At 40.5% G+C, this 24,894-nt stretch overlaps 1 non-coding gene across 1 annotated transcript; it reads left to right on the top strand.

Annotated features, from left to right (window-relative positions):
• The first annotated feature begins 16,342 nt into the window (after positions 1-16,342).
• On the top strand, positions 16,343-16,505 carry LOC140264677 (U1 spliceosomal RNA). Its single transcript, XR_011906069.1, has one exon. It is a non-coding gene; the product is annotated as a U1 spliceosomal RNA (small nuclear RNA).
• The last annotated feature ends 8,389 nt before the right edge of the window (positions 16,506-24,894 follow it).

The raw sequence follows: 24,894 nt of genomic DNA, 5'->3' as shown, positions 1-24,894 counted from the left end.
CTGATTATTGTACATGCTGTTATGTCGAGTAGTTGGAGAAGCATATGAAAAACAGTCTGTAAGAAACTTTCACCTCGTATTTTTAAGACATTTGCCTTTTGTATTTACTGTTTGCTAAATATAACCATTACAGAAGCAGTTGTAGTAGAGTATTCAATGCAGAGCTTTCATTTAGTAGCTACGGAAATGTTCTGACTTGTTTCCTGCAAAACAGCAGAGCAAAATAGATGAGAGGACCATAGTTTTCTGCTGAAGAACGCTTCCTGTATGTGGAGCATTTTGAAACTGTTGTTTTCGCTTTCAGCCCCTCATTCTTCTCACCCTCAATTCTGACATGGTGTTTCACTATCTTTTTCTTTTCACAGATAGTATTTCTCCCCTTTCTTGCAGCTTCTACTGCAAGCAGTGTTTGCATGTGTCATTCACTGCTGCATAACTTACGATTATGTCCCAGATGAACAGTGCTGGGATGTGGCTGTCCCATTCAGAAGTCAGAATGAAGCTTTGTAAAGACTGTGTGTGTCAGTTTGGTTTCAAAGTGGTGAATAAGAGCCTGTGGTTTGCACTGGAAATGTGAGAGATGTATTGTGGTATGAAGAAATACTGTTACACATGCAAACAGTGTTTGTCAAGCACCTCTGGACCAAACTTCCACCATTTCCCTTGAAGGTTCAAGATGAAGATTCAAGATAAAGGTCTCTTATAAACTGTTATTAATTACTATCCAATAGATACATGCACAGAACACTCAATATATAAACATATATATGCATTTAGTCTCTTGAGAATCTGGAATTTTGCCAGATCTTTTTTTTTTTTTTACCTCCATAAAAATGTCTGGTTGTATCTTTAAGCCAGTTTGCAACAAAATTACTGACATTCAAAAGGAGGAATCTCTTAATTATTATTATTATTTTTAAATAGGAGTCTCTCCTTTCTTGTGACTAAATGGAAATATTTTGCTCTAGGACAAAAATGTTTTTTAGTCACATATTCAAGATAGGGACATAAATATTAGCCTCGGTCAAAAATAGTTACACAATATTTGTAAATCATGCTTAGTTCCAAAGATCGAGAGAAAATGTATCTGCACACACAGTGATATTTGAATGATATGAGACATCCCAGACTGTGTCTCAAGTGTATGGGGCCTATACGATGAAGTCACTGGGATCCTCTGAGTAGAGATTAAAATAGCAGATGTCAGTAGAATCCTTATCTGATAATTTCTAAATTAATTCCCCCTTAGCTTTCTCACAGAACTTACTTAATTCTCTAAAAGGTTCCAAGAAGGCATATCTGGTACATAACGTCTGGCTAGAAATCTGCAATAGGCTGTAACTGTTGTAATACCAATGTAGAAAGGATAAAGTTATGAGGAAGATCCACTTTCCCAAAAACATCCTGATAAAAGCTTTGCATTCATTAGCAGTACTTTCACCTTCCTAAAAACTGACTAGTATTTTCTTCCCACGTTCCTTTTTAAAATGACATCAGTTGTTAATTAGGCTCTGTAGTCCAACAGCATTTGTTTACTCTTCTGTAATATTCTCATATTTCAGACTTCAGGAATTTCTCCACCTTCACTACTGTTTATAAAAAGTCTGCTGATGATCCTTGGACTTTTTTTTGTCATCAGGCGAGGTGACACATCTTGTCATCATAGGCAGCAAATGCTGTAAACTCCTTAGGTAGCTTACATGTTTTTAAAACATTGAAGAATATAGCCAATGTTTCCAGCACAGCTACCTGGGCCATTCTTCTAAGAAGGTATGAGTAAAATAGAATGTCTTTAATAAGTGCAATGGCTGTAGGAGAAATGAGAATCCTTTCCTTTCCCTGACCACCACCTCCACCCCCCCACCCCGAATCCTGATTTTCTATTAAAAATGTGATCTGAAACATCAGAAATGAGGCTATACCAATAGAGAGTTTGAAATACAACATAAAGTCCAGACTGAAATAACTAAACTACAAGCATGGTATGTGGACACTCAAAACTATTGTCTGGGGCAAATAGACTTCTAATGATTGAAGTTCTTAAATTGAGAATGCTACTGTTTTTCTTGTTCTCTGTTGTTCTTCTTGCATGATAATCATGCAAAATGTATGGGAGAGCTGGTAGGAGAGCTTGATTACAAAGTCTGACAGCAAAAATGGCTGTTATGTCTTAAGATCAGATGATAAGAGGGCTGTAATAGTTGTTTATAAGCTGATTATATATCACACCCATGACAGAAGTTAGACCGCTATGGATCAGATAAAACATGATCTACAGCAACAGAGACTAACTATACAAGCACTTACGAGCACTAACCTGGGCCACCCTAAGCAAGACTTGCATTCTGTATTTAAAGAAAATTACATGAGAATATAAGAAAATCAGAAGATCTTCATCTATTGAAGAAACTGTTTTTCCTGGCAGATTTCTAGTAGTAGAAGTGATATTGAGCAACCTGTCTTCTCTGGAAGAATTTTGGTAACTGTATGAGAGAATATATATTAATATCGAATTTCAAACGAAACTTTTTAAAGAACATCGTCATTTCCCTAATGCTTGTAGAGCTCTCATTTTTCTGTAAATGTCCCTCAGATATACCCAGCTGTTCTCAGTGCTGGATCTTTGTTCTCCTTAAAGCAGTTCTTGTTGCACATTGGTAAAACTAAACAAGACTCAGTGCCCTCAGGCTTCTCTGAGGCATATACAAATACAAAAGAAGTCTGTCAAAGAATAAATCTGAATTTAAGACAAAAGCAGTTTCAAAGTTGTTATATGATAAATTTAAATATCTAACCAAATTATCTTTGAATTTCCCTGTGAAAACTGTGATTCTGCCTTTGTCATGAATTCCAATGGGAAATGCATTCCAGAAGTACCATGCACTCCATTAATCTGTCAAATTGGCACTATCCTATTTTATTGTTAATCACTTTCTTTTTTGTTATACAGTCGTAATGACACTCTGCATGTGATTTTTAAGTAATTTACTCTTCCTTGTAATTAGATGGTATTATTAAAATATACTTTATATTATGTCACTGTTTCTTTTAAAAAATGACATTTATGTTGGGGGAGAAGAAGCTTGTAAACTAATGACAACCTGCTCTGATAGAATCATCCATTTATTGGATTCCTATGGTATCATAAGGCCAATAATTTTTTCACTGTTCAGAAGTCAAAATGTAAAAGGGCAATCTACATCTAAAAAGTTATTTGAGAGCTTATAAAAATGCTTAGAAGATATAGGCTATTCTTTCAGCAAACACAGCTTACAAAGTGAACACAAGAAACAATGAAGAACTGTAGTCACGTTTTCAACTAGCTCTAGTGAAAGCAAGGAACTTATTGGGAATAAAACCTCAATGCCTCCAATTTTTCAGAGCAAAAAATTGAAAATCTTAGAGGAAAACCTATCTCAAGACCTGAAGAGGGAAACTGTAGTTAGATGTTCAATAGAGAATTTCCCAAGCATGTGAAAGCAAAGAAGTGTACTGAGGTTATTGAAATGAAATTGCTTCTGATTATGGCATTCTATCCAAAGGAGTGTTCACATTTTACAATTGCCAGGAAATTGTTGTGAAGCTATGCTACAGTCACAAACACCTTCATTTCTATCTGATCTACATAGTCAAATCAAAGACTTTCTGTAGCAATGAATAACTTGGGTATTTTAGTCTGATTTCTCTAATGGATTCTCATCCCTTCTGACAGGAAGACTTGGAAAAAGACACCAGAAAAGAAAATTCTATGTTCTGAAAGTGTGCTGCTATTCGCTCAAACTCAATTTTGCACTCTTCTGAACAGACACGCCCCACCTCTTGTGAAAGATCCAGGAAGTCTGTCCACTTGCAAGATCCTGTGTTAGAAGTATGCTATTAGTATTACGGCTAGATTATGTTTACAACAGTGAGCCACTCTGCACAAACAGAAAGGTAATTTTCATTATCAAGGTCTTGTTTGGAGGCTTTTATGAAATCATCCTTCTAGCACTGTTTTGGCTTTATTTACAAGATTTTCACTATGAGAAGCATTTTATACAGAGCTATATCCGAATCTACTGAACTACGTGATAGCCAGCAACAGCTGCTGCCATCGTTTTATAAAGTTGAATGTACTGTTCTCTGCTTAGATAAATGGGATCTACACTGTGGTGAAGAAAATCCAGTGAAAGAATGCAGAAGATGTATTCTGCATTATAAAGTTATATAAGTTATTTGCAAATACTTGAGCCTGCATTTTTTTCTTGCTGTAATGATAGTGCTTATGTATATTACCTCTCCCTTTTCTCATGCTTGCACTTCAGAACTGTCAACTTCCTTTTCCTCCTATTTTTTTTTTTTTTAACCATTTATAAGGCAAAGCCATGGCCTTTTGGGCTGGAGGAAGTAAAACTGCTGTTGTAAAGAGGCATGTCACATTGTCAATATCGCCCTGGAAGACTGGCAGGTACGGTGTTCTGATGCCTTCAATGGCCCTGACTGCTGGCTCCTGTTGGCTATCATGACATAGTTACTTTCCTCATAATTTTTCTTAGCATCTGAGACTATTTCCTGCAAAGAAAGAGGTGACAAAGGCTTGAGCTTGCTTCATGCTTGGAAGAGAACTCCCAAAGTGTTTCCTTGAGAGCTGACAAGCAGCAGCATCTCTTGAGCCAGTCAAATTCATGGGCTGACCTACACTCCTGCCTGTCCCCTTGGCTACTCCCTTTCTAGACCCCCAGATACCTGCATTCTCTCTCACACAACCAGCATGGATTGTGTTATCAGGGAGCACGTCAAAGGGGGCATTCAAAGAAGACAAACTCTTGGGAACTCTTCAAGCAGAGGAGGCAGGAAGCCAGCTGTGCTAAGCAAGAATCTTCTGGTCAAATTAAGGGACATGAAATAAATATACAAGCAATGGAAGCGGGGATGTGTGGACTGGTAAGAATACAAAGTGAATACGAAGTTGTCCAGACGTGCAGAGATGGGACAGGGAATGCCAAATCACAGATGGATCTAAGCTTGGTAAAGAATGTGAAAAATATAAAAAAGGGATTCTAAAGGTGCATTGGCCAGAAGGGACAGGCAAAAGAGAGAGAAAAAGGAGAACAGGCTTCCAGAGAAGGCTGAAGTACTCAACAAATTCTTTGTCAGTCTTTACTGGCAGTCAGGCTTCCCATGCCTCTCTCATCCCTGAACTTCTAGGTGCAGATCAGGAAAGCAAAATCCTCCCCTGTAAGAGCAGAGCAGATTCAAGACCACCTCATGTGACTGAAGGTGAAAAAGTCTATGGGAGCCCAATAACGTGCATTTCAGGATTCCGAAGGAATTGACTGATGTGGTTGCCAAGACTCTCTTCATCATATTCAAAATGTCATGGCTGCCAGGTGATGTCCTTGGTGACTGGAGTAACGGGAAACATCAATCCCACTTTCAAGAACAGGAGAAAGAAAGAACAAGTTGTTGAGACTCATGTCTTTGCCTGAGAAGATCATAGAACAGATCCTGCTAGAGGAGATGTTAAGGAACATGTGAGACAAGGAAGTGAGCCAAGACAGCCAGCACAGTTTCACCAAGAACCAAGCTGGTGGCCTTCTATAGTGGAATAGTGGCTTTTATATTACAAAGAAGAAGGAACTGATGTTGTTTACCTCTCTTCTACAAGGGTTCTGTAGGAGTACCTCTCTTACAAAGAAAGGTTGTGGCAGATAGGTTTGTTCAGCCCAGAGAAGGTGGTGGATCTAGGGAGATCTCATTGTGATCTTTCCAGTACTTAAAGGGAGTTTATAAACAAGACAGAGACCAAATTCAATAAAATGTATCAGTCTTGAAAGTAGTTTGGGATTCTAAGCTATTTATTATAGTGTGACTATTCCATCAACATTCTTCGGTGCATATAATTAAGAGAAAACAACTAAATTTTAGGATTATATTTCTATGGAATATATACTGCTGTAAAATGAATCATATAGGAGAAAATTTCAGAAGCAGATGTGGGAAACAGGTCAGTTTTTATGGACTGCCTATGTAGTGGGGTGTCAAACTGACATGTAGACCAGCCAGAGGAAAACTGGGATGATTTTTTCATTAAAAATGAAAGGAAGAGAAACAGTGAATATAAACATTTACTGATATTATACTGAGATCAGACTGTGAATCTTTGACAAAAAATTTCCTCAGGTTTTCCAGAGAATTTGAAGGAATAACATGAGAATATCAGAAAAATTACTAGCCACTATTCAATTTATAGTATTTCCAATTATTGGGAATACAGTTCTTCATTGTTTGCATTACTGTGGTGTCCATAGACCTCAGTCAGGACTCAAATTCTAGATGTTTTTGTATTGAAAAAGTCATTTATCTGTGGAGGATAGTGACCACCCTCAGCAAGTTTGCTGATGACACGAAGTTGGGAGGATTGGCTGACATGTCTGAAGGCTGTGCTGCCATTCAGAAAGACCTGGACAGGCTGGAGAGCTGGGCAGTAAGAAACCGGATGAGGTTTAACAAAAGCAAGTGTAGAGTCTTGCACCTAGGTAGAAATAATTGCATACACCAGTACAGACTGGGGGAAGACCTGCTGGAGAGGAGCTCTGCTGAGAGGGACCTGGGCGTCCTGGTGGACAACAGGTTGGCCATGAGCCAGCAGTGTGCCCTTGTAGCCAAAAAGGCCAATGGCATTCTGGGGTGCATTAAAAAGAGCGTGGCCAGCAGGTCAAGGGAGGTGATCCTCCCCCTCTACTCTGCCCTGGTGAGGCCTCATCTGGAATACTGTGTCCAGTTCTGGGCTCCCCAGTACAAAAAAGACAGGGATCTCTTGGAAAGAGTCCAGCGGAGGGCCACAAAGATGGTGAAGGGCCTGGAGCATCTCCCCTACGAGGAGAGACTTAGGGAACTGGGTCTGTTTAGCCTCGAGAAAAGAAGGCTGAGAGGGGACTTGATCCAGGTTTATAAATACCTGAGGTGTGGGAGCCATAGTGGTGAGGCTGATCTCTTTTCAGTAGTGCGTGGGGACAGGACTAGGGGCAATGGGCTGAAACTCCAGCATAGGAAGTTCCGCACGAATGTGTGCAAGAACTTCTTTACGGTGAGGGTGACAGAGCACTGGAACAGGCTGCCCAGGGAGGTGGTGGAGTCTCCTTCTCTGGAGATATTCAAGACCCGCTTGGACGCCTACCTGTGTGACGTGGTGTAGGGAGCCTGCTTTGGCAGGGGGTTGGACTCGATGATCTCTAGAGGTCCCTTCCAACCCCTACAATTCTGTGATTCTGTGATACTATTAAAGAACTTAATGTCACAATTAATGCCTTTGAGTGACTCGGGTGAAATCAGAATCTCACCTTCTATTTAAGGAACCAATAACTCCAACAATAATAATCAGCACTTCCAGTAGTAAATTGTGTCAAAGTCCACAATGACAACACGTGGTTTGCAGATCAATGGCTTAGAAGGCCTTAGCTACTCAGATGTCATTGAGTCCATGGATCAATAGAAGTGCTGTTTACTGGCAGGCTGTAATGGTTAAGTAGGAGGCTTTTTTATCTGTTGTACCAAAGATGATTACCTCATCAACTTTATAAATTTCCTAGAGGTTATATTAGCTATCCAGTCAATGACTGTGACAACTGAATTATGATTTTGCTGTTGTTCACTTACACATGCATATTATGCAAACACCAAACAGTGTGCACTTTTGAAAATAGGTCCTAGTTTTATCATTTCTCCAGTCATTTGTGTGGAAGTTCTCTCTGTTGGGTCTCTCTTTCCAGTCTTTCCCTTTTGGTCAAGGAGAGCCACACTGCCCAGTAGCAGTTCCACCATGCTTGGTGATCAAAGTTTCCCAGGTGCTGCAGATATGAATGATGTGCCACACTTTGGACTGTCAGATACAGTGGTTTTATGCATGGAGGTGCCTCTCTTTTCCTCTTTTCTACTCAGTACAGAAAATGCACAGCAGGTTTTTCAGTTTACTAGTTTACTATTATTATTTTAATTTAACAGTAGTTACCTAGAGCTAAAACAAGCATCAGCAAATAATGTCACTCAGAATAATAAAATCAAAATAAGATCTGTTGCAATGCTGCACACTGAAACCTAACTGATTCAAGAGGCCCTAGTAGGTGTGTAACATAAGCAATTTCCACAGCCTCTACTTTAAAAATATTCTAAATTAACAAATATATAATGTGTTTTGTTTCTTTTTTTTTCTATTTGTTTTGGGATAGGGTGAACAAATTTAAATATATCTCTCATAACTTTGGCCTATTCTGAGCTCAAAATGAAAAAGAGACCAGTGTTCCCCAAAACAATCTGTGCCCCAGTATCTGCAGCGCGTACTCTCCTGAGGAACTGAATTGAGGTCATTCACCAAGTCTAGACATCAACACAAACTATCAGCTTTGAAGATGCTTATACTGTGAGATCTTTTGTGGATAAATAACAGCATCCTTATGAATCTGAACAGGAAATTGTATCTTAAGGTTCTCTCAGGCCTTAATTGTCATGTAGGTCAGTGATAGGCAAAGGCTACATTATTCAACCTGTATTATTTCAGAGAACAGAACTTCATTGTGGAAGCAAGAAGAAAATCATCGTAGCAAGTGAAACTGATTGAAAAACACTTATTGAACATTCAGTCATATCGTTTCAGTGTCATTAAATGTCATCCAGTCCAACTGTCAGAGGAATGGGGAACTGAGGAAGCTCTGTAATGAGGAGAAGCTTACAGAAGATGCCAAGATATGTGGAAATAATTGATGCCACTCACTCTGTGACAAACAACTTAGATCTAAAAGCATGTTGCAACCCAAGCATATTGCAACTCAAGCAATCATTAATGGGAGCAGAAAGCTGTTCCTGTCAAAGATAGGATATTCTTATGCAAACTAATGGTGTTGTATTTTGTTTGTCAGCCCTCCTTCATATTTAGGATATTTACTTTCCATATTTAGATATTTACTTTCCATATTTAGGAAACAAATTTTCAGCTTGCTAATTACAATCACTCTGTGATTTCTAAATGGAACAGAGGGTCTGTATTTTGCTTGTCTTGTAGCATGCACACTTGAACTTTGGTCAGTTGCAGGTCCCTTGCAACGTCAGGAGATTCACAGGTTGCCATATAATGAGTCATCTCTTTGGAGGAACTTGATGGAAAAAAGATCCACGCTGCTGACTCAGCGTGGATAAGACTGACACAGAAGCATGATAGCTACACCTTTCCTCAGGTGTTGGAAGAACTGAAGCCATCTTTGCCAAATCAGAGGTACAGTTACGTCCAGAGCTAGATTTATGCATTTTATTATTTAACTTATCAATGCAAACAAAAGATGAAAATGCAGATATGTGCACTACAACCAGTGCAAGAACATTAGAAATGGGGGAAAGTGATCTTGTTCACTTGGCATTTTCTGGAAAGTGGAGCCTTTCACTTCATGTGAGACTTGCCACACACTAAGTTGCCACTATTTGCATTGCTGCCTGCAAATACCGTGGCAGTTTGTACAAACACAGCTGCATGGCTGTGAGGAATATTTCTATAGTTATGATGTTTATGCACGTAAATGGTTGTAGGAACAGCAAGGTCCTTATGAGATGAGAAGAAAAATTAAAAAATGTATTCTTGAGAGAATTAAAGCTACAGATTTGCCACCATCAAAAAATATACTGAACCCCTGGTTTCTGAGAATTCTTCTGTAGGAAGAAAGTAATATAGGGAACTTGGATTTTTTCCCTGACACTTATTCCTTCAAATGGTCATACCCTTATTATGCTTCAAATCCAAATAATCTGATATTTAGTTTAAGACATTAGTCTTGTCAGCTGAATTCACATCTACACCTTGGAGATTGACCTGTTGATATCTCCTTTTCACTTTGACAGCATGTTTTTTATGTTAAACTCTGCTTTTTCTGCCCTCTGACTTTTCTTATTTGACTTGCTCTTCATGAAACAGAGAAACGCTATTCTAATAGCTGTGGTGGGTCTCTGTCGGAGATTAATGTCATTAATTGTCATCTAATGATGTGGGATGGAGGAAATGCAGAACTGTAAGTCAGCCACAGAAAAGATGAGGAAGATAGCAGACCTGCCTGGGTCAAAGTTTGTTAGGAGTTCCCAGGCTTTTCATTTAGAGAAAGAATACCTAGGTGAGAGAAGATCCTGATCTGAGGAAGAGGTGCCATGTAAACAGTAAAGGCTGGTAGTATTGACAGCAGTATGCAGCCAAGAGCTCTGCCTGGACAGAGGAAAGATAGATGTTGGTTAATACCTAGAGGACCTATGTGCTATGCCTTGTGGAGAGCTTCCTTCCAGAGCCTTTTGAAGGAGTAATTTGTTCTGTCTGCCTTATTGCATTAAGTTTCAGACTTGATGAATTTTCATCTTTAGAGATGTAGAGATGCTCCTGCCTCTGTCTCGCTAGTAGAACCACCAGTATGCAAACATCTTTGTGCCGGGAAAGCAAATCTAATACATCATTCACCATGATGCCAGTAAGTTGAGTATCTATATTTTTTTTGTAAGATAAGGCTGTCAATATATATATATATATACAAATATTCACATGGATGTCATAGGATTAGTAGTGTCTAAAACATTGTCTTCAATGGTGGATAAGTCTTTAGTTACTTTCCAGTGTACCAGAAAACAAGATTATTTCCAAAACTAACATTGTAAGACAACCCTAAAGGGAGAAGAGGATGCAGATAGAACTGTGCTGAGTTTGTTTAATATTGCAGAATTTTAACATAAATGTTGCTGTGCACAATACTGGGCATGACGTTCAATGTGTATGATACACATGTGCATGACAAAACAAAAAAAAAGCAAGGAAGAACTGAACTCCCCTGTATAATGTCTCTCAGATAAATCTTCTTGCAAGAAGGTAGAATGGGTAGAATTTATTTGCCTTTCTTTCCTTGTGAGTGGCCTTTCCCAGTACACATTCGCAGTAGCTATGCTATGAACTACAAATGCAAATACAACCAGTTTTATAACTTGTGGAGTTCAGCAGATACTTTTGTTTGTACAGTGGATGTTACCCAGATGTAACATCTGACTGCTGTCATTCATATCAAATTGTCTTTTTTTTTTTGTTTGTTTTTTGTTACTTAGCACTCCTGGAAGAAATGTATCCATTCCCTCTTCCATTCCTTCCTACTCATTCCAGGATATAAGCAAATCAAATATTAAGGCTGTCATTTACAAATCAAAAAGACATGGCTCTTGTTGGCACTGTAGAAATGTAGTTATTAAAATGTTCGTAAGCGTACAGTAAAAAAAATCAGGAAAATATATGCTCTTCAGGCGGGTGGAACATTAGCCACATCTTTGTAGTAGCTGCAAAATCTCATTACCTGTAGTGAGAAACTGGCTGTATAAAATCCAAGCATTTAAACTACCATATGTTGTAAGCAGGCTTAGCCACATGGCTGAGCTTAATTAAAGCTCAGCAACTCTTTATTTTGGGTTCTATGTCCAAAATCTATTAAAAAAAGAGCCATGAGCTGTTTGCTCATAAGACTTCATGCAGCCTTGATCTCTGAAGTTCTGGGACTTCAGACAAAAATTTCTATACTTCCTCAACTTCTTTCACACTCATATGCACTATTTCTATTTTTCTAACAGAAGTGTATTCTTTCTTATGCTTTAATTGGATCTACATATTACCTTTATGCTATGGAGAGAATATCTCTTGCATCTACAAAGAATAAAAAAAATAAAAAGAGAGAAAAAAGCTTTCCTGTTCTGTAGCAACAGGTCTCCATTCAGCGTTGCTGCAACACATTGCCATAGTGATGGGAGGTGTTGCTAGGAAGTTTTCCAGTGGTTCTTAGGTTGCTGACCTGAATATTTAAGCCTTAAAGGGGCCGCTGAAGTGTGCATTTTGAATTACAAATAAAAGCAAATCAGTATCTTGTTGATACTAACAGATTCTTATGTAATGTTTAGCATGGAAAGCAGTTTTATAACACAACGCCAGCACGTTTTCAATGTTATGGACTGTCTTTCAGTACCACTTCTCTAGAAGTTCACATCTAGGTAGAATTCAAGTAACCTGTCTGAGAAATCACAAACCTTTGCTGTGACACTTGAGAGGACTTTCATTTACTTACACTTAGAGGAACTGTAAAGCCTTATTCCCAGTGTAGGAAGTATTTATGTTGCACTGGTATCTGTGTCACAGTCTGAGGTCTCAATCTGAGTAAAATTTGTATAATGAATGAATAAGGACTAATCTGAGAGAAGGTAGGAGGAGGACAATGAAGCAAGAATGCTAAATAGGAGGTGCAAATCTTATCCATCTGCATCCAACTCAGCTTAGGGAACCATTCTGTGGATCACGTCTATCCCCATAGCTTGCAGTTTTACTGTTGTAGGAGGCCGTGTTTTTGCTCCATTGCCTCAAAGTTTGCTGAGGACGGACAAGTCCAGGCAAGTCTTGGTCATGGGTTGGGAAATCCTTTGTCTGAGGGACAGACGGACAAGTCCAGGAGTAACAAGAGAGCGATAAGCTGCTGATGAATGGCCGTGAAGTGCTCTTTTGTGCGGGCTTATCTCGAGGAAGATGGCCATCTCAGGGGGTGCACCCAGGAATGTTAGGTAGACAGGAAAAAGGAGGATAAAAGAGGGATGAGCAACCATGAAGTTTGCTTTTCTGACATCCGATTCCTCACTACCTGACACCTGCATGCTGAAGAACGAGACAGGTAACTGGCTTCAGATCCCTTGCTGCTGTTCTGCTGCTTCCAATGGACTCTCTTGGGCTGGCTGTGTGAGACCCTGCTGCTTCCTCCACCACCTGCTCTGCACTGACCTGCTTGCTGCTTGTGGCCAGCCACACTGCTGCTGCTCCCTTCTGCTGCTGCTCTCCTCTGGACTTTTGCCTTGGACCTATGGAACGACGTGTGACAGGATACTGCTGCATCCAGGTGGTGACTATCCCTGCTTTATGCAATTCTTGCTTTCTTCCTACCTTTCCTATCACCTGCTTTCCCCTCTCCATCACCCTGATTCTCTGTAGTCACTGCTCTCCCTTCCCCATCTTCTCGGCTGATTATTATTTGTAATAAACTGGTCAGACAACATTTGAACCATTGTTAATTAATCTCACACTGGTTATCAAAGAGTATCAAAGAGCCTTGCTTCTGTCCTATAAATTGGAGTGAGGCAATTGTCACTAATTACATAGCTTTTTACAGTTGTTTTAGGCATGGATAAAATTTTAAAATTGTAAAATTTAAGGCATTTCCTTAGCTACATTATTTAGAAAGTCAGACCTGAAGGAAGATTTTGTATCTTACCTGCTTGTTTTTTGTTGATTATTTTGTTTAAGATACAACTGAGTAGATAAAGAAAGAGTAATGTATCTTGACTTCAGCAAAGTTTTTGACATTGTCTTGTTATTACAACACCCTTGTGGGTGAGATGGGAAATATGGGATAGAGAAGTGGACAGTGAGCTGGACTGAAAACTGGTTGATTGGCAGAGCTCAGAGGGTTGTGATTGATGGTGCAGAGCCTAGCTGGAGGCCTGTAACTAGCAGTGTTCCCTGGGAGTTTGTTCTGGGTGTGATCATATTCAACATCTTCATCAGTGTCCTAGATGAAGAGATATAGAACACACCTCAGCAAGCTTGCTGATGATATGGAGCTGGGAGGAGTGGCTGACACACTGGAAAGCTGTGCTGCCATTCAGCAAGACCTGGACAGGTTGGAGAGTTGGGCAGGGAGGAACTTGATGAGTTTCAACTAGGGCAAGTGCAGAGTCTTGCATCTGGAGAGGAATTACCTCATGCATCAGTACAGGTTAGAGAATGACCTGCTGGAAAGGATCTTTGAGGAGAAAGACCTGGACAACAGGCTGGTCATGGGCAAATATTGAGCCCTTGTGGCCAAGAAGGCCAGTGGTACCCTGGGGTGCATTAAAAACAGTGCAGCCAGCACAAGGAAAGTGATTGTCCCCACTGCTCTGCTCTGGTGAGTTTACATCTGGAATACCATGCCCAGATCTGGGCTCCCCAGTACAAGAAAGACAGGAAACTACAGAAGGGAGTCCTGTGTAGGGTCACAAAGATGAGCAGCCTGGAGTATCTTCTGTATGAGGAAAGACTTATGGGAAAGAGGGGTAATCTGTTTCTTTATATTTTATCACAGCAGCATAAAATTGTTTGAAATATTTATAAGAGAAGCTCTTGAGTTTGCCGACAAGCTGGAAAAAGTATTATCTCATTGCTATTTTGTGTTAATCGGAAGTAATAAAAAGACATGCTACATTGCAAAGCACAAAGATGCTATATAAGGCAGATGCTGTTAGAAAATGTGTAGCTGTGGTAGGAGCATTAAATTCAGAAAAGGATCTATGGAGGAGGCCTATGTGGCAGATTCCACAGAAAGATGGTTTTGCCTAGAGCTCAATGAGTGTCACCTGTTTCCAGGACTTTTCATTTAAATCATCCATGATTGAATGAGCCTGTCTAAATGATGCTCATCCTGGAGAAGGGGAGAATTCACTGTGACCTGCTAATATCTGAAGATCACCTTGAGGGAGATCTCACAGCATGTGCAGGACAACCTGGGGATCAGCCTCAGCAAGCGTGGGTTCATAAAAGGCAGGTCCTGCTTGACCAACCTGATCTCCTTCTATGATCTAGTTATCCACCTAGTGGATGTGGGAAAGGCTCTTGATGTAGTCAATCATCTAGCCTTCAGCAAAGCCTTTGACACTCTCTCACAGCATTCTCCTGAAGAAACTGGCAGCCCATGACTTGGACAGATACACTCTTTAATGTGTAAAGAACTGGCTGGATGGCTGGGCCCAAAGAGTGGTGATGAAGGGAATAACATCCAGCTGGTGTCCGGTCACAAGTGGTATTCCACAGCATTTGGTACTGTCCTGTTTGATATCTTTAGTGATGACCCAGATGAGGGCACTGAGTGCATCCTCCTTAAACCTGCAGTTGACACCAAGCTGGCAAGAAGTGTCATAGAATCATAGGATCATAGAATGGCTTGGGGTGGAGCGGACCCTAAGGATCATCAAGTTTCAATTTCCGTGCCACAGACAGGGCCACCAACCTTCCTCCCTGCCTGGGGGAAGAAAGGCCCTACAGAGCAATCTGGACAAGCTGGATTGCTGGGCTGAAGCCAATGGGATGAATTTCAACAAGAACAAGTGCTGGGTTCTGCTCTTTGGCAACAACAACCCCAGGCAATGCTACAGTCTTGGGGCAGAATGGCTGGAAGACTGTACAGAAGAAACATATATATATATACTATATATTTACCTATGATACTTGGCTAAACATGAGGCAGCAATGTGCCCAGGTGGCCAAGAATGTTAATGGCATCCTGGCTTGCTTCAGAAATACTGTTGCCAGCAGGAGCAGCGAAGATGATCGTACTCAGCCCTGGTGAGGCTGTGCCTTGAGAACCATATTCAGCTTTGGGCCCTTCTCTACAAGTGAGACTCCAAGGCGTTGGAGTGTGTTCAGAGAATGGCAACAAAACTGGTGAGGGGTCTGAAACATAAGTAAGTTTTATGAAACATAAGTAAGTTTTATGGGGAATTTTATGGGGAGTGGCTGAGGGAGCTTGAATTTTGAAGTCCGGAGGAGACTCGGTGTGACCCTATCAATCTCTACAACTACCTCAAGGGAGGCTGTGGTGGTGTGGGGGTCGGCCTCTTCTCCTATGTGACTAGCAATCTGATTAGAGGATATGGCCTCAAGTTGCACCAGGTGAGATTCAGGTTGGATGTTAGGAAATACGTCTTCTCTGAGAGAGTAAGCAGGTGCTGGAATGGGCTCCACAGGGAGGTGGTGGAATCACTGACGCTGGGGGTGTTCAAGAAACATTTAGATGTTGTACTGAGGGACATGGCTTGTGGAAAATATTGGTGATAGGTGGATGGTTGAACTGGATCTTAGAGGTCTTTTCCAACCTTGGTGATTCTGTGATTCGGTGATTCTAAAGGAAGCCTTTTTCTACAGAAAATCTATATCAGGAAGTATCGTGCTAGGACAAGGAGAAATGACTTTGAAGTAAAAGATGGGAGATACTGAAATAAGGAAGAAGAGAGATGAGGCCCTGGCACAGGTTGCCTAGAGAAGTTACAGATGCTCTAACCCTGGTGGTATTCAGGGCCAGGATGGATGGGCCCTGGGCAGCCCAAACCAGCGGGCAGCAGCCCTTCCCATTGCAGGTGGTTGGAACTAGAAAGTCTTTAATGTCCCTTCCAACCCAAGACATTCTGTAATTCTGTGACTGCAGTATCAAAACTGTGTCATAAAGTGGTAAGATTAGGATAGGAAGAGAGATGTGGCAAGAAGGAATAGGTACAGTCAGCTTGCTCATGTTTAATACTTATCTGAAAGGAGAGATACCATGATCAGGCAGGTGGTTTTCCAGAGTGAGATCATCTCCTGCTCTCTGGGTGTTCTGAACCCTGTGATTTCCCCAAATGCAGGAAACTTGACAGCACAGTATATGGTAGCGGAGGACTGTGTTTGCACTCAACATGTTTTTCCCGTTGTACCCAACACTGGTGAGGCCACATCTTGAGTTCAGTTTGGTGCCCTTCAGTACAAGAAAGGCATTGAGGTGCAGGAGTGAGTCCAGAGAAGGGCAGTGGAGCTGTGAAAGGTCTGAAGAACAAATCTTATTAGGAACTAGGCTTTTTAGCCAGTCTAAAATATAGGAGGATCGGGTCCTCATCACTCGATTCTGAAAGGAGGTTGCAGTGAAGTATGGCTCAGCCTCTTCTCCCAGGTAACAGAGATAGGGATGAGAAGTAATGGTCTGAAGTTGCACCTGTGGAAGTTCAGTTTGGGTATTAGGGAAAATTCTTCTCAGAAAGAGTGCTGTAGTATTAGAGTAGGCTGCTGAGGGAAATGGTAAAGTCACCATCCCTGGAGGCATTCAAGAAAAGGATAGTTGCCACACTGAGGGACATGGTCTAGAGCAGTCACAGGCATGGGATGATGGTTGGACTAGATGATCTTAATGGTCCTTCCAACCTTAATGATTCTGTGATTCTATGAATTAAGCTAAATTGAAGCACAAGAGAATCTTCAAAATGTAGTTCTTCAGATTTTCACTCAAATAGCCTTTGGGATAATTTTCTAAGAGATGTGGCTGATTTACCAGCATTACAGGAAGAGGTTGAAAGAGGTAAGCAATGCTGAATGACCTAAACACCAACTGACAGTAAAGGCAAAGGACTTGAAGTCTAAGTTAACTCATGCTCTCTTCTAGTCACTACCAGTTAAGTGACGACGGATTCAGTGCCTGTGAGATTTCTAAACGTGGTTCCATAATTGTACTGTGCTTGTATACGACTCTGAATGTTGGCTGTTTTTCTTTTCGTGCTGTCCATACCATCTTTTAGTTATTAACAAGTAATCTGCCTTTGTGATGCTCTCCTCTATTTATATTGGTAATGTGACTCAAACTCTTAACTACTGCAAGACAGACTTTTGGGAATAATAGTTCTCACAGTGACAGAATCATGCCTATATTTGTATCAGTAAATCTTGTATCTTTATGAGTAAGCTTTCTGTTCATTGAAGGGTTGTTTATATGGGAAAGAACAGGCAAATGATTTAAGGTCCAGATCCCTTCTAATAATTAATTCTCAAGTACTTCTTTATTGAGCTCTAGGTGTCCTGGCTACAGAAACCTGTCAAGAATATCAGTTTCCTTCTCTAACAGGCTTTAAAATAAAAGGAAAAACAACAACAATAGAAGAAGCTCCTCTCAAACAAAATCAACAGTGTTTGAAAGGAGTGTCTATTCTGCTCTGCTGTGCAATAGGACTCCTGCCTGCTTTATCTGTCCAATACTGCACCCCAGAGGTAAGAAAGCATCACCAACTTTCTTACACGAAAGAAATGAAAGCACAATACTTCAGTGCCTTCATGGCTCTTAGTGTTCATTTTGAGCACCATAAAGGGCAATTCTGACCTCTCATAACAGTTATGTTTTGCCACTGAATGGCTTAGTTTTGCATCTGAGAATTACCATGGACAGTAAGCTTTGGCCAGAACAAAGAACTTTCTTTTTGACTGACAAGCAATTTTCTAGAAACTGTTGTCTGTCAGTTAAAAATAAGCACTTCATCTGATGTTTATAAAACGTGTTTTTTGGGAACCCTGGAAACCCATGAATGGAATATATCTTTCATTCTCCTTGATAATGATTCCCATATCACATATTGTCCATTTTATGCTACAACGTTACATTTACATAAGTTTTGGAGAGGGATCCCAGCCAAGTTCTTCTGGACGTCTTAATTACAACAGTATAAATGCTACCATCCTAAAACCAAAATGAGTTTCATTTATGTAATAATTTCCATATGTGGGAAAGTAGACAGTCTCTTTTGGATCTAAACACTCACAAACTTTTAAGAACTCTAAAAGGACTTCTGTTCATATGCTGGTACACCTGTGGTTTCATTGGAAGGAGCCTCCTGCTGTGATTGGTCTTGGTGTAAATGCCCTTCATTCCTCATTTGATCTGCATGATTTTAAATGGATCTCCAGACTGTTTAGATATTGATTCCATGTAAAATCCTATTTTCTTATTTTTGGTAATTCACGCTTTTATACAAGTACCCCTTTGCAAGCATTATTCTAAACATTATCCCTTTGTAACATAAGTCTGAAGTTTGCTTGAAATCTAAAGCAGTAACTCAATTACTCTGCAGGCAGGTGATGTGAAATGAGGAATTTAGTTTCAATTTTATAAAAGGAAACTACATCTCTCCATTTCTTTACTCTTTCATTTAGCTACAAATGACCCATAGTTCACCCTCTCTATTTTGATCAGTAATTTAATCAGTACATCAGCTTCCTTAGTTTTCATTGTCAGCTCTGCAATAAATCTGTTTTCAGGCTTGTTCTACAAGGAAATATCTGGATACACAAAATTTTAAGAGATTCTGTGTTGAAGTTTCTTAGTAAAAGCATCATTCACTCCTTTACTTCATCTCTGTTTATCAACAGAACTTTTAAATTTACTTGTTTGCCCTTGGTTACAGTTAATCAAACACCTCTTCATGCCTGAAAATGTACTGAAAGGTCACAGATCTACCTGTGTTCGATCCTCAGCATCCCACACCATCTCAGAGTACATTTTCAGTGATTAGGAACAAAACAGTATTGCCATTGATGCCCAGTTCCTTTTCTACTGTAGTAATCTCCAGTGTACCTTCTTTCACATATTCAGGTTGCTCCTTGGTATTCTTGATTTGGTTTACTGATGTTCAAACCAGTTTTCTGTGAGAATTAGAATGATGAAAACATTGAACAAAGAAGGTGATATATTTTGAGTTCTGTACGAAGAACTTTAGTGTGCAAAATATTGTTCTTTAGAGCCTCACCGTTTCCTCACCTCGCCAAATCAACCTTACCGCAAGCCCTCTGGTGGCAATTGTTGGTAGTTCAAGATACTTTTCAGACTGTGAGGAAAACAGTTGCTTTCAGGGATTAAACAGAGGCAGTTCAGTTAATGAAGCAATAATTGTATAGGTCAGCATTAATGCAGAACTAAACATCATTTGCCTACACCATCATTTAACTGATTAAACTTGGGTAGGATAATCACATAACATGATTCTGAAATAAATCTGTAGTCAGCTTATTGTCCTCTGGTACGATCCTTTGTCCTACAAGCTTTCCATTACGGTGCTGTAGAAGAGAAGATTGCATTTTAAAGCCAAAGTTGCATGAATAATTGTCTGTGATGAACACAGAGTGCGCACACACACACACACACCACATAATAAGGAATTAAGTCATAACAAGGAAGGCCTCATACTACATGTGAAAGAGACCAGAAACTTCAATAATCTGCTACAGACCACTTTCCATTCTCATAAAGAGTAAACTGTAGATTTTTGACTATAATGTCAGAATTTTTAGCTGTGTATTTTTCAGCAGAATCATTTTTACCCACAGGAAATAATAATAATAATAATGAACAATAATCTGCCACATTTCTTACCAAATCACACTTTCATATCGCCTCTGGCAGATATTCTTGGTTCTGCACAAATGTCTATCCTTGCTGTAAGCAAATTCCTGCATTTACTTCCTGTGGGAAAACAAAGTGGAACTTTCTCCTAGCATCTGAAGTTCCTCAATGTGTAATATTTTGTCCGAGTATTTAATTTACTTGTCATATGTGTACTCACACTGGTGCTGCTTCTCTATCTGCATTACTGCAATAAGTTTAATTAAAAGGGAACACAGAACGATGTGTCTCATTTCTCTCGGTCACAGCATGCCCATAGTCTATAACTGAAACAGAAACCTCTGCCTCTGTCAGCCCAAAAGCAGAGGCTGGGGTGCACAAAAACTTCTTGTGCTGTGTGAGCTGTGTGCCCTCAGCATGTGGGTATGTGCTTCCTGCTCCCACAGACCATGCGGCTGTGCATGGCTATGAGCTGTGGGCCCTTATCCAGGGGCAGGCAATGTGTGTATCAGCATCCTTCCTCCTCTTCCACCACACACCTGTTGCTGAAGTCAGACCAGGGAAAGCTGCATACATCACATGACATCCTTTGTGAGCTGGGGGTGCCTGCATTGTGCTTTACGAGGCCTCTCTATGTCCTTCCTGCAAGCAAAATGTGGCCATTTGAAAGGGAACATAATGAACACTGACAGGTAAAAATGTATTTAGAAGATAAGTTATGGACACAGACAACCTGAATTAGACTTTAGATTGCTCTTGCCATGGAGCCTCATGTCATAGGGAAATGAAAGTTTGTATATCTTCATATGTCGACTAAGTCACATCCTCAGCTGAAGGTGCTTTTTAAAATGTAACATGCTGAAACATCGAGCAGCACATTGCCAGTCTCTGCTATTACACTTCATTAGTTCTAGAGCACTTTAAGGTACTCATTTGCTCCAGCAGTGTGGATCGTCTTCTCTGGAAGGTGGAACAAAAAGTGGTAGAGGTTAAACATAACCAAGTGTGGAACTATTTCAAAACACCTGGCTTTGAAAATCATCCCAAAAGCAAATCCACCAAAGCAACCTAAAAAGCCTGATGAAAACATTTGTTTGGGTTAAAAAAGATGCAGCATTATTTTTCACACGTTTCAGATACTGTGTACAGAGCTCAGTTTTTCGTAAGTATAAAATAAAAACATTTGTGTTATCTAAAATAAACCCCATCAGACTAACTCTCATTTCTCTTAAAAGTAGTGAAGTGCACTGTACCACAGCACATTATTTTTGAGGCTTGCTTAATAATATTTCTCTTTCATTGTCATGTATGAAAAGACTGACTTTAAATTAGAGTCAATGGGATGGAGTTCACGGGTTGCTTGTGCCTCCAGTCAGGTTGGGAGGTGAGGGCAGAGTGTATTTATGTTAAATCAGTGTTTTTTTGCCAGTCTCTTGGGTCACTCTGGCCACCGGTACAATCACCACAAACCTCTGCAGTGGGGCTGGTGTTAGCAGACCATCGCACACGCCTCCAGGTACCAGTGCAGAAACAGGCCCAGTGCAAAGAGCATGGCTGCCCTGTGAGGGGAGCAGCTGCTGGGGCTCTGATGGGGGAATTCCTAATGTTGCAAAGTCAGCAGAGGTCAATGTGTTTTCTAGGGTGCTTCCAATGATGTCTCTATAGGTCCATTCTCTGAAGATAACTGAAATAGCTGAATGTTGCCATTTGTTTTTTGGAGAGAGCAAAGCAAGTCTGTTTACATTCCTTGTAATTGCTTCACTCTTTCAAAGCACTCTCATTTTGCCTGTTTCTGGCACACTGGTCAGTATATTTCCAGAGTGTATCTGAGGTGGGCAGAGAAACACAACAGCACTGCCTCAGATGCAATTGGAAAAAAAGCCTTATACTGGTTCTTGCCATAATGCTCGGTTATTTGGAAGACTGTGCTAGGGTTGTTGGATTCAACTGGACTGAATCTGAAGATCTGTTGTCAGCTTTCCAACACCTTACAAGCTTGGGCCCACAGGAATGCCATTCAAAATCTTCTTGGAAAGAGCCTTACAACTGTGTAACAGCATTGCACTGAAAGCACAATTAAAATGATTTATTTGAAGTAATAAGTGCAACAAGTAGACCAAAATAAACAATTCTGTAATTGGTAGTCATTTCTTCTATTTTAACATCTGTCTCCTCCTATTTCTGTCCCTTTTTCTCCTCTTGGCTACCATCGGCCTTGGCCAGCAAGAAATTTTCACTGTCCAACAACTGATTTTGCTCTTCTCACTCTCTTATTTTTTCCCCTCTCCTTCCCCTAAACTTCCTTATTTTTAATGAGCTTTGCTTGGTGTGCTGAATGCTCATAGCTTCACTAAGTATGGAGTGGTGAAGCCTGACCCTGATCTGACGCTATCTGACCTTTGTCTGACCCCACAGCTTGAACATGTTACCCTGTGTCTCATTTCAGCCCAAGTACCCCAGCATTTACCACAACGTGAGATTAGTCTTGCCTGTGGGCAGAGAGGCTGTAGATGTAGATTATATATCTCCGATAAGTGGCAGGCCCCTTTGGCTGGAAAGGCTGATAAAACAAATAGATATGCTTTGCTGATTTTCTTATAGTCTTTTTTTTTTTTTTTTTTTTTTTTTTTTTTAAATGTGGTGCTCACTCTGACTAGGGAGAAGTTTATCTACAGATATTCTGTCCACCTACTGCACTTTGAAACCATGAACGTGCATTATTTTCCTTAGCAGATGCCTCATTGCCCTCTGAATGTCCCAGCTATGAATCCAGAATACACTGTGTTGGACAACATTGTGCTCACAACTTTTCATCAAAATCTTTCTTGATCATTGAGAATAAACTTCTCTGTATCATTTCTCCTACTTCTGTAGACTTGTCTTTGGTATGTTCTTCCTGTGAGGAGTTGGAAAGAAATCTGCAGGAAGAGCATATTATACACCTAAGGGGCGATAAATTCTTTTTAAAACTGCCAAGCAAAATCTTGCTTTTCTAATATATGAGATTTGTTACATCAATATGAATAAGCTCATACTGCAGTGAAAGATGGTTAAGCTAAGTCACATTCCTTACAATTGCTTTGCACTCAGAGCATTCAGTCACTTCCTGCATTTCACCCAGGGTGCAAAAACTTGTTTGTCTTTGTCTGCAGAAATGATGTTGCTGTAGTATTGCTCTAGAGGCAAAATATGAACGTTCTTTCCCTGCATGGAGTCTGTGCCAAATATGTTGCAGGAAGGTTAGATGTGAATGACAAGCTGGGCATAGAGCTGCACAACAATAACAGCAATGGATTCATCTGCATCCAGCATGAGTTTTAGTTTAGTGTTTGTTTTCTCTCTTACAAGACAGCCAAACCCATGTGTAGTTTGAATCTCCAGGATTCTCTTCCACGTGAAGCAGCTTGCAGGATCAAACCTGTACAGAGTCTGATGAGTATGGGCAGAAGACTGCTTAAACAGTTATTTGAACTAAAGAGCTGATTAAACTTCTCTCAGGGCAGAATATGAACTGTAATCTCAGTAAAATCAATGAAGTCTGGAAATGAGCTAGACTGTAGACGAACTTGGTGCTTTATATTTGCGTTATTCTGGTCTCTTAATTAACAGGATGCTCTTAGATCCACCATTTCACTTCTAGGTGATGGCACATCTTCAGATTCTGTTTTTGTATTAACAGGTCACAAACAAGCCTGGGTCTTTCTGATCCACCCCCCTCTCACCCTCTCATTTCTCTCCTGGCTCTCTTAAGAAGTTAAATGTTTGCACACTTCCACCCAAACCACTTCATCTTTGTTCCCAATCCTTTGCTGCTCCTCAGATACACAGCCACTACCTTTACCCCTTCTTGCCGTACAATCTTCCAAGAGCCACATTAAAGGGGGCTGCTTTTACTTGCAGAGCTTACTATGCCTGGGCTTGACTAAGGGACATCTCCATTGAGAGTTAGTGATCCTAGGGGACAGTATGGGTATCACCAGCTATTACAGCACCTCTGTTCCATTACCAGAAATTATTCTACAGACTCCAAATGAAGGTGGATATGTCATCCTACCACTGTCTTATATTTCACATTGCTCCGAAGAAACTATTTTCCTCTGTACATTGGTGAATTTTGGAAGGACCAGTAGAGTTAGGTCAGGCTTTGTACACAACTGAAACTGATAGGATCTCCTGCTAGAGATCTATGGGATGCAAAACAGATGACTATTTGTGGTGAGGCTGTTTCCCATGGATGTGTTCATTTGTAGTTCCTTCCTCAGAGCAGAAGGAAGTGCTGCTGGAACCACAGACCTCCCCATGGCTACAGGGAACTATGCCACAAGTATTTAGCTGTTCCCTTTGCTCAGATCTCCACGTATTCTGGCCATGAATGTCCCACATTAACCCCAGAGAAACTTTCTGTGAGGGTGAGGGTTGCACTGCAAGAGCTTCCTTGTACTCTGCCTATTACCCTATTTGCATTTTGCTTTGCTCATTTGCAAAGCACACACAGAAAAGGAGTGGAAGGGCCAGATTTAATCCTTAACGTTCACAAAGTGTTTCAAAGTTGCTAATGCACGACTGCCGTTGCTATTTAAAAAATGCATCTTCCGCCCCTGCCACGTATGCCATATGAATACTGGTTTGAGGGTGTTCCCACCTGCACGTGGTATCCCAGGAATCACTGCGCTGCTGCCCTGCTTACCAAACCATCCCTGCTTACCACTGACTCACACAGTTTTCTGCTGAATGAATAATCACTCTCTGAAATTCAAGTTGTTCCAACCCACGCATGGCAAAGATTTCTTAATTCAGATTAACATTAAGCATTGCCTGCATTAATCCTGTAGGAACTGGAAAGGGAGGAGCGGGGTAGCTTTGTGGCATGCACTGTGCACATCAGATGACGTGAAACTAATAAGCAAGTTAGTGCCAGCAACTGGATTTTCACAGA

Source organism: Excalfactoria chinensis, chromosome Z (assembly GCF_039878825.1).
Source record: "Excalfactoria chinensis isolate bCotChi1 chromosome Z, bCotChi1.hap2, whole genome shotgun sequence".
Lineage (NCBI taxonomy): Eukaryota > Metazoa > Chordata > Aves > Galliformes > Phasianidae > Excalfactoria > Excalfactoria chinensis.
Note: the sequence above shows the minus strand (reverse complement) of the source record. Positions and strands in the feature narration are given on the sequence as shown.